Source organism: Trachymyrmex septentrionalis, unplaced genomic scaffold (assembly GCF_001594115.1).
Source record: "Trachymyrmex septentrionalis isolate Tsep2-gDNA-1 unplaced genomic scaffold, Tsep1.0 scaffold114, whole genome shotgun sequence".
Classification (NCBI taxonomy): domain Eukaryota; kingdom Metazoa; phylum Arthropoda; class Insecta; order Hymenoptera; family Formicidae; genus Trachymyrmex; species Trachymyrmex septentrionalis.
Genome location: NW_017304269.1, coordinates 626,979 through 638,181, shown reverse-complemented (window position 1 = coordinate 638,181; position 11,203 = coordinate 626,979).

Below are 11,203 nucleotides of genomic sequence, written 5' to 3'. Positions count from 1 at the left end.
TATATATATATATATATATACAACTTAAATAGAATGATTTTTTAAATTTGTGAAACAATGATGACAAATTTTTCATTTGTGGAATCATGTTAAGAATATGTTTTTTGCCGATATTATTTAATTAGTCAATAATTTTCTGACAAATTGAAAAATTGTTTTTTCCCTTTTCTGGAAAATTTAATATTTTCTTGTCGCTTTTGAAGTAAGGAAGCTATGTGTATTTGTTACACTCACATTAGGCACTTCTCAAGTAAAAAAATATTTAGGAAAAGTTAGTTTCTACTATTTTATATAAAAATGCAAAAATATCTTATACTATAAACTGTTAAATAAACAACGCATTGTTAATTTTCAATTGCATGATTGTGGAAATTTGTAATTTTACGTTACTAATTTGTGCTTTCACGTTTTGAAATTCAGGCAACTTAATTGCACAAGCATTTGGGAATTGAACAAGACTGACTCTAGGACGGTGATTCTTCTTGAACTCCCTTATGAATGTAAGCATACTGGACAGTAATTATTCAGTAAGTGGCCAGAAATCTTGATTAGGTAAAATTAGTCAACAACTAATAAAAAAAACTAGCTAGGTCATAAGGATCAATAAATGATAGTTAATTTCTAAACTTGGAATATATTTTGATTATTATTTTTTGATCAACAACTAGAGCCAGAAACCATTGAAATCAAATGAATGAGTAAATGATAGCAATTCATACGCAGACTCATCGTTCAGATAAATACACTCGTGCGTCCGGATCCTTTTTATCTGCACGAGAAGACGATCAATTCCCATATTAGATTAGATCTTCAAGTTCAAACGAGTCATGGCGGACGATTTCCGCTTTTGTCGGTACGACGTCGAAAATCACGGAAAGCTGACGCTTTCTCTCGGCGACACTCTCTGCTCGTTTGTAACACGTGTCCCTCGTCTTGGACAAGAGCCCCGACGAGGAACGAGCGCCGACTTGACAAATCCGGCCCGCCTTCCCGTATTTATAAACACTCTCATGCTACATGAATCTGAGCCGTCGCGCGGTGACGAAGCGCCGTCTCTCGCCGCGGCGCTTCTTACTCGCGCGGCGCAATGTGTCGTTGATGCGAGTTCGTCGTTGTGTGTCGCGTCTTTCTTTCTCTCTCTCTCCGCGCGATATAAATCACTCAGATTTCTCTCCGAGCTGTCTTCAATCTTAGTTACGAGATCGTCCCAGAAGCTTGGATACCCAGAGAAATCTTTTGCTCCAGAAAGCACCGATCGTCCGCATCGTCCATCTTTAATCGCGTAACACGATTTCTATCTTCTGAAATTTTTTTTTTTTTTTTTTTGTTTATTTTAAAGGGAAAAAAGAAAATTCACACTGCGCGTCTCAGAATCTTGACATTTCGACGATCCATTGATCTAATTATATGGTCTGAGAATCTGAGATTCTGCAGACTTGAAGATTTGAAGATCTGAAAATCTCCTCCTCGGATAGTTTCCATTTATATTTAAACGTTTAAAAGCTTACGTGTCTTTAAACGTATATATACAACACTTTTGATTTAATCAAGATAATGTTCTTCTATTTTTCTTGTACCAGATTTTCTTGTACCTATTTTTTTTGTTTATACGCTGTTCCATTATATTTTTCCGCTGGCACTATCATAATCACGATCTCGGCAGATCGACAATGTTCGAATTATTTACAGCGTTCGTTTAAGCATATTTTTCAAGAAACACGATGTCATTATAAGAGAATCTCTTTGTATTTATCGATCTTTGCTTCATGTAACGATAGGGTGCGTTTTCACACAAATACTGAAGAAAAGAAAAGATGACAAGTAAAGAAAGGGAGAAAAAAGAAATGTGCTCGTTATGTTCAACGTGTCGGAAGATGTAGCGCGACAGAATTGATGTTACATCTAACTGAAGATATGGAGGGTGAACACCTGGAAAATAGGTATACTCCTTGTTTTATTAATAAGTTGGTCCGTTAGAATAGAGACGTGTACAATACTTAAATAATTATTAATGAAAAATGTTGTACTAATTTTTTTTAGCAGAAAATCTCTCAATCATTGCTTATATATGTGACGTTAAAAATAAAATTCTTTGCTACTAGCGTATATATTTCATTTCCGCGTGTCTCTAGCTTGCTCATTCATCACTTGTAATGTTGTAATCTTTGATATTTATATTCACTTTTATCTCTTAAAATCTTTGTGATAGAATTACATGCTACAAACTCTCTCTAAACTACTACAAGTATTTTTTTGCTCTTTATTTTTGTACGCATTCACAACATATTTTTAACTTTAGTTTGAAATAACATCAAAATAAATGTACTTTACAGAGCAAGATAAAGATTATAAAACTTGTATAATCATCACCTTTATAGTTATTATCGCCATGTTTTTTTCTGAATGTATAACTTCATTTCAACAAGAATAAAATCTGTATTAAAGACGAAGTCTTTAATAGAACTTTTTATATTAATAAAATAAACAGTGTATTTTCCAAGTTTACATTATTTTATCTATTCTCTGTGACATAATTATATATGTTAAGCTCAAACATATCATGAAAGATAATAGTGAATATTTCAGTTGTATATGATTTTTTTAAAACATTTGCAGTTTATTTTTGCAAATAGTATGCAATAAAATGAACTATAAATTTTTATTCGTCTTGCTCAGAAATCATAATCAAGATCTCACTTTTTGCTTTTGAAAAGTCCAACATATTCGTGAAGAAATAGCTTCCTAACACGTATTTTAGTCGTCCCATCGAGAAGATCGAATAATCGTACGAAATCTGTAGACATTCTGTACGCAACAGTTCCATTCGTGAGAAACTCTGTCTCTCTCTCTCTGCCCCCTCCCCCCTCTCTCTCTCTCTCCTCTCTCGCTTCCTCCCCCTCCCTCTTCTCACCCTCCTATATCAGCTTCCCTTGCTCTTGTCCCGCTACATCTCAGCCGTTTTTACGACGCTTTGAGTTGCGGGCGTCGCGGCGGAATGCGCTAATGAGGACTTGGCTACCGTCATACTTTCCCCCTTCATCGTCTCGTGCCACCCCAACTGTACCGATGGCGGTGACTGCAGTTACGGTTGCAACTTTAGGCTTGACTGAACATCAGAAGCGAGAAAGACCTCTTAGAACTCTCTCTTTCTCTCTCTCTCTCCTTTTCTCTCTCTCTTCTCTTCTCTTTCTCGTTCTTCACGATAATAAATGAGATTCGGTGAATCATTTCTCATTCTAAATAATCTAAATCGTTGTATCAATTCTGCAAGTGTAATATTAACGATCATCTTTGTAATCTATTAGCATCGTAGCATCTTCATAATATATCAGCTATAATATTAGTTCATGTAACGCTGGGTTTTAATTTACAAACTCAACTGTCGACAGTTATTAACTGGTCGACATATTCACCGTATCTTCCTTTATAACGCTCCGATAGTTCTGCTCCACTATTCCTCACCAGCTAAACATCTCGAGACCAATAAAATCAATGTTTTATTAGCTTGAGATGTTTGGTGCATGATGTATAAGTGCAAAATGTATCCGATCTGAGCTTCTACGTTGCGATATTATCAAAACTCAACATCTTTGACGTCAGGTGGTATTTTTCAATTCTGTCGTAAATATCCTCCACCGTCTCGTCGCGTGGCAATCGCGAACGAACGAACGAACGAACGAACGAACGAACGAACGAACATATCGTGCGCATAATAAAAACGAACGAGCTCGGCGCATTAAACCGAGTAATGGGCACCTCCGAAAGGAAGCGCCGCCGTGAAGCAGACTTATCGGGCGCCGCTGCTGGGCGTAATACGCCATGACAAAGTGGCGCGTCTGGATCGTTGCGACGAGGACGCGCCTCGTCGGTATCCTTGACCATCATCCGGTCGCGATCCTGAATGGAGAGGATCGCCGGCAATGCAAATATGCCTTCGATCCTCTTTCAGATTTACTGTACTACTTTATCGTACAGTACGCACAGCGACAGGGTACGTTCTTATCTTCTAATATGGTACATGTGTCTCATTTTGTATTTTATTTAAAAAAGAATCACGTACATTCGGAGAAAAAGTGATAATGGCAACTATAAAAGTGACAACTATACAAGTTTTATGTGAATAGAATTGATATACATATATATATATATATATATATACACATATAAAAATATTGACTAAAATATTTTATAGTTGTATAATAATTTATTCAATATATGTGTATTAATTCTATATATAAAATTGTATAGTTGTCATCTTTATAATTATCATCATTATATCTTTTTCTATGAGTGTGTAAATAATTATATATGTAATATGCGAATCATATGTGTAATATTTTTGTTGTTAAATTTATGTCCAAAGACATCAGGAAGCGAATTTAAATCCAAGATAAAGATCAGTCAAAGGGAGAATTAGGTAATTGATTTATCTCATACACGCGTAAATAATATTTTATTATTTTCTAATATTCAACTCTATTCTACCGAGTCGTTTTATATCAATATCATTCTTTTATACCCTTTCTTTGGAAATTGTTTTCAATTTACATCGATTTAAATTCCGTTTTTTCCTCACTATTTTGGAGAAATTTATTTGGCTCGCAATTCGCATTTTCTCTACTTTCTTGAAGAGAAGAAAACGGGGGGGGTGGGAGGAAAAAAAGAGATACCACCGTGTTCAATCGAGTATTGCGCAGTCCGAGTCAAGGCCGCGCGTTATTGCGAGGCAGTCGATGGTATCTCCGGTGACTGCCCGGGCAACGTGGTGCGTGCCCATCTCGATGGCCGCGCGCGGTACCTTTATCATCGCCTGCCCATCGATCCATGGCGCGATACGCGTGCCTATCCACCAGGACGATCGACGTTAATCGAGTAACGCCGCGTTTACAGCTCGGCGACATGCAACTAGTGTCTGCCCAACGACTTCAACGACTCGCTGGCGAAGGGGAAGGATAAGGTGAAGAGAAGAGGCGAGAGGAAGAATGGTTGAAAGAAGGTGCATGCCGTCCTGATGTGCTCCACGCATGCAACCGACAGCCCCTCGGCTCCTCCAGGAAACAATGCTTATATACTGATATGCTAATGGATCTGCGTTACCTTTTTTATACGACGACCGAAGCATGGGATCTTCGCGGGGCCTGTAAGGCCCCAGTCGATAGCGACAACGGCACCACGTGTTATAGTTGTGCAGATCAATATCGCGGGATGGTTAACTTTTATAGTCTCTCTTCGTGAAAATTGACTCAAGTATGATTCTTTAATTTTTATTCTTTTAAAATTCGGCCTAATTCTCTTTGATCAATTGATACAATACGATTTCGTAATGTTTATCTTTCAAACTGGGTTCTGTTTAATAATATATTCGATGTTTATTCGTCTTTAAACATTTTTTTACTCTCTTTTTCTTCTTTTTTTTTTTTTTTTTTAATAAAAAGGAATAATGTGTTTATATCAGCAAGATTAATATGGTTGGCAATTTTTTTGCCGACAAAGAATCAGCGCTAGCGTGTCGCAATCCGGATGATCTTTCAGCGAGTGGCGAGCAACATCGTAACGATTCTCGATACGTGCTATGCATCGATCTAGATCTGACGACCGGAAATGCATGTGTTTCTATGATACACGCCGCATCCGGCGCCACGCCCCCTCGCCTCACCTGCCGCACGATGTGCGCGCCGTGTGTGCACTGACGATGATGATAATAATAATAATAACGCGCGCTTGCATCGTCGCATCGACGCAACACGCCGCGCCGGGGCCTCACCGCCTCACGTGGGCCCAAGCGCGCCCAAGCACGATGAGACCCTCCCCCCCCCCTACTTACGTTTGCGCGCCGTGTATAACGAGCGCAAACTGAGATTAACTGCTGACGAGCGAGAGTTACTTAGTAACAATAGTAACCGCTAACTAGCCGCGCCAACGACTGAATTAAACGATACGCGAATTGTTTGACTTGCATGAAAGTATTAAAAAAAAAAGAATGAATGGGCGTCTACATGCGGTGAGACGACGCGCCGGTAGCTGTATTAAACGAAATATTTGACTTGCATGAAAGCATAAAGAGGCTTGAATGGGCGTCTACATGACGTCGTTACATGTAGATCTAACCAGCTCGTTCCGTAAAAAAGTAACATGAAATATAACGTGCGAAAATGTAAGAGAAGTCAGGAAAAAGATCGAAATTCATAGAATAATCAAAATTAATTTTATATACTTTTCATTCAATTTCTCAGAGTAATAAAAATTATTACTTTATATTTGATTATAATTCACAAATATTGTACGTATATATTAATCACAATAGGGTTTGGAGTAAATTTAATAAATTACATTAAAGTACATTAAATATTATAATATAAAATTTAATAAATATTATAATATTTATAATATTTAAAATCTAATTAAAGCATGGAATGAAAAAAGTAAACTACACTTTACTTTTTTAAAAAGAATGACAATTTTCACTTTTTTAGAGTGAATTTTCACTTCGAAAGAGTAAAATTTTACTGTAAAAAAAATTAGATTTCACTCTTTTGAAGTGAGAATTCACTCTAAAAAGAATGAAGATCGTCACTTTTTTTCAGGAAGAAGGGTGATTGTATTTTGTCTTTCTATATAAGATTTCACTGCAAGAAATTTAGAGTGTACATTTTTTTGCAAATAAAAAAATCGCGACTTGTGTTAAAAATAGAATATACACCGAATACAGCATTGTCGTATAAACTAAAAAATTCTGTCCGTTTACCACAATATTTTAACATCGTTATCGGATTTTACTGATTCAGCATTCTCGCCGATAAACAACATTACGGCCGCTAACGATTCCTCCAATTTTCTGTCGTTAATCCCGCGTTGCATTCATCCGGTCGGAATATTTTCCGGCGATTCGATCCGGCCGGGTTCTGCCAATTTGTGGAAATATTTTCATCGATGCGTACCGACGAGGTGACTCTTTTCTCCTCGTACATCGGGTACAGCATAAAAGCAAACTTACACAGTTCACTTTCAACCGACGACCTAATAAAACTGTCTCTATGCAGTCACGATCAAAATATTAATGTTTTATCTAAATTTGCAACAATTGCTACAATGTCTTTACAAATTGGAAAATTTCTTTTTTTGACATTTATTCTACCTATTTATTCTATCTATGTACTCTATATATTTTTCTATTATAGTTGCTAATAAATATAAATATATAGGTAATTATATGTACATATATTCTTTATTTACATCGTCACATATATAATTTTAAAAAATTCTAATATCTTTATATTTTATGAATATTATTTTTATTCTTATAAATATTAAAGAGTCAAACGAAACTGTAAAAATTAAGTGGAAAATTATTTACTTTTTTCACGCTCGTTACAAAGGGATCTACATAATTGATGCAACTGTCGAATCACAATAACGCTATGCAGTAATCAACTGCGTAAATAAGTCTTAAGCCCCTATCAGACTACGGACTCTGCAAGTCGAGCCGATTGCCAACTTTGACTGTCAACTAATAATGGATCAATCACATTGAATTAGTCTTATCGTGACTGGTCCATTATTGATTAGCAACCAGAGTTGGCAGTCGAATCGGCTTGCAGAGTCGGCAGTCTGATACGGGCTTTAATGCGCATCGTTGTCGAAGAGACAGAGAGCGAAAGAGGTCTTGTTGGTCTCACGAGAGCGCGTTATGCTAGTTACACGCGAACTCTTCGCGACGAGCATTAAGGAAGCATTATGATAACTATACGAGGGCGAGTCCGCTCTCACGGGCCCTCCACGGGCCCCGCCGATTATTCGCGCGCAATTTTTCTCGTCCGCGTTTCTGTCAACAACTGAGATGAGAAAGAATCGCGTTAATACATCCGATCGTTGTCTATTTAATCTGAAATTCCAAAAAATATAGGTGTAATATCTATTAATTTGTAAAGTGCTCTAGTTTTTAAGTATATTGTTATATTATTTGTATATTGTTTTTTCTAGGACTAAGAAATAATATACATATACATGTATTTAAACGGATTTAAAAAATCAGCAATAAATCAAAATTACATTCACATACACGGTGTGACACAGGATTATCCTCTCTCTCTCTCTCTCTCTCTCTCTCTCTCTCTCTCTCTCTCTCTCTCTCTCTCTCTCTGTCTCTCTCTCTCTCTCTCTCTCTCTTTGTAGAACAATTTTCTACTGTTTTTTATTTGCACACAAACACACGCCTATGTTCGATAAATAAGCGATCGGTCCGCCCTTCTCGAATGAGATAGACTTTCGATGTGTGCAATCGCAAGCAGAAATCGTGTGACATCCTCGATGAAGAAACTACTGAATGAAAGGAAACTACCGGCGGTTCACACGAAGCTGCCGCACGCATGCATGCACGCACGCACGCACGCACCACGCACGCATGCACGCACGTACGTAGGCACGCATGCACGCATGCATGCATGCCCGCGTCGAGCATTTACTTTAAAGTAAAGCGATTTCCTTTTACACATTATGATCCCACACTGTGCCGCTTGGCGAGCTATCTCCCAGATTATCCAACGCGCTGGTATCATTACCAGACACGCGAGCCGAAAAAGAGCACAGTCGAAAGAGAGCAGCGACGAGGAAAAATTGCTTCCAATCATGCCGAGATAGACAAAGATGAAGAAATTAAGATACCAACTAACCGTTTCCATATTTTGCTTAAAAAGAAGAAAATAAAAACTGCGGACGCATTTCCCTTTAAAATTGATTGACTAATTGTAAGAAAATATTAGGCAGTTTTTGCAATAACGTGAATTCAGATACGATGAACGCTAAAGTCATGTTATCCTTTTCTTAATTAGTTATTAAGAAGAAGATAACCTGACCTTAACGTTCACCGTATCTAGATAAACGATACTGCAAAAACTCCCCTATTGTTTTTGCAGACGAAAAAAAATGAAAGAACCAAAAAGGATTTAAAATAGTAAAATAGAAAATAACTAGAAAGAAAAAACTGATCGAGAAATAATATTCTTTTTAGATTTAGATTTTTTTTGGATTTCTTCAAATTTTTCTCGAGAAAATGTAAAAGTATTTGTATAAATCGCACAAAATCTTTTCTTTTACTGACAGTTTAATTGTCAATATAAATTATTTTAACAACAAAATTAGGCTTAGAACTTAGTTTAGATGAAAAATAAATGATTAGTTCCTTTCCCTAAAATTTTTTATTCTCGAATAAGATTTTATTACAGACTAGTTTCAGTCTATTACTTCAAGTTTCTTAGAAACACAAATACATATATAATAAAATATTTTAATTATATATCAGCAAACTATTATTTGTTTAAGTGGAAAATATAATTATTATTATATATTCGATTTCTAATTGTGTATATATTAACATATTTACAATATCGTGACACGACAGAACAGTAATAATCTTCGCTGTCAATAGTGCGTGACAATCGTCGCTATAGTAAGAATTGCGACTTTCTAATTATATCTTGCACGATTAATCTGGCTAACAATTTTCATAGAATGGTTGCGATAATCGAATCCGTTGTAAGTTGCAATCTAACATAATCCGGAAATGACGTTGGCTATTTTATCGGGTATGCTTTCAACTTTCAAAAAGCGATCGCGTCACTAATTTTTTAAATACAATAGTGTATAATGAGCATAATTATTATTAAATTTAGTAAAAAATTTATTATACAACAAAATGTATACACAGAAAAAAATTTTAATAAATTAATAAATATTTATTTGAATATTTATTGAAAAGTACTAATTAAATATTTATTAAATATAAACATATATTTATTTGGTACAAAAAACATTTATTTGAAAACATATTCGCAATGAAAATATTTTTATTCATTACGAATACGCATGTGTTTACAAAGTACGTAATCCTTTTACTTTGAGAATACAATTTTTTCGGAATTCGATACACAACGTGAGAAAAAAAATTCTGGTCTCCTGTAATTAATTATGCTTTCGATATTGAAAGGGTTAAAAAATCGGCGGTGTAGAGCTAGATTGTATAATGACGGTAGGACAACGCTGACGCATCGACCAAAATTCGTCAAAGACTTAGAAATTGATGGGATGCCGTTTCCTGGACAGGACTACTCACTTTACACCCAACAGGTCAACCAGGTAGATAATGGGATCGACCCCTAAAGGAAAAGTGATGAAGTTGTCAAGGAAAAGGGACACTCTTCAGCCTCGACTCATGTCAATGGCGCTGCGCACGCTCTTTGATCGCACCGATAAACCGATGGAAAATGTTTCTACCGGTAATCCGATTATGGACCAAAATATCCGCACTGTTCATAAAAATCACAAATGAATTATCAAATTTCGTTAAACCATTCATAGTTAAATTCAGAACTACATATATGGTATTACATTTGATCATACAGAGTCAAATTGACACTTTTGGGGAGAGAGAGAGAGAGAGAGAGAGAGAGAGAGAGAGAGAGAGAGAGACAGACAGAGCAGGCGAAGAATACACGGAGTGTCATCTTCTCTCTCTCTCTCTCTCTCTCTCTCTCTCTGTCTCGCTCTCTCGCTCTTTCTTATTTTCCTTTTTCTCTCTTGGTCGCTTTAAATATTTTTATGAGTCTCGGCTATTAACATGACCAGAGTAGACCTTTTTCAGTACCTGATTTGCTCGTATCTGTAGGATCTCTCAGGTGCGGCTAAGCGTTTATTCATGGAAGACTGATGAAGCTATGATCGGTTGATTTAATATAGTTGAAGAGGTACCGCCGTTCGTAAACTGTAAAGACACAACGAAGATTTGTGTTTCGGTTTACTTCGGCTATTTTCCCGATGTGATAAATCACTCCGGAGATAATATAATAAACGTAAGTTAAATTTTCTTTCCCATCAATGGTTCGTCTTAGAAAGAATTTGTACTAACAAATCTTCGCAGGGTTTCAGTCCTGAAAAATTAATCTTTCCTTTTCTCACAGATTTAAGTATATTAACAAATAAGTATAAAATCAGTACAACTGGCCAAGTATATCATTACGATACGAAAAAGACTTTGAAAATCTATTCAAAAATTATTTGTAAAAAATGGATATATTATCAGCATAATTACCCAATAATTACACGCAATCAACGTTTAATGCATCCAAAAGTGCGTGTTATGAAAAGTAGCTAAAAAATGCGTGTTTAACGTACTTGTCTTATTTCATGTAAATCTTAAATCTTAGTAACA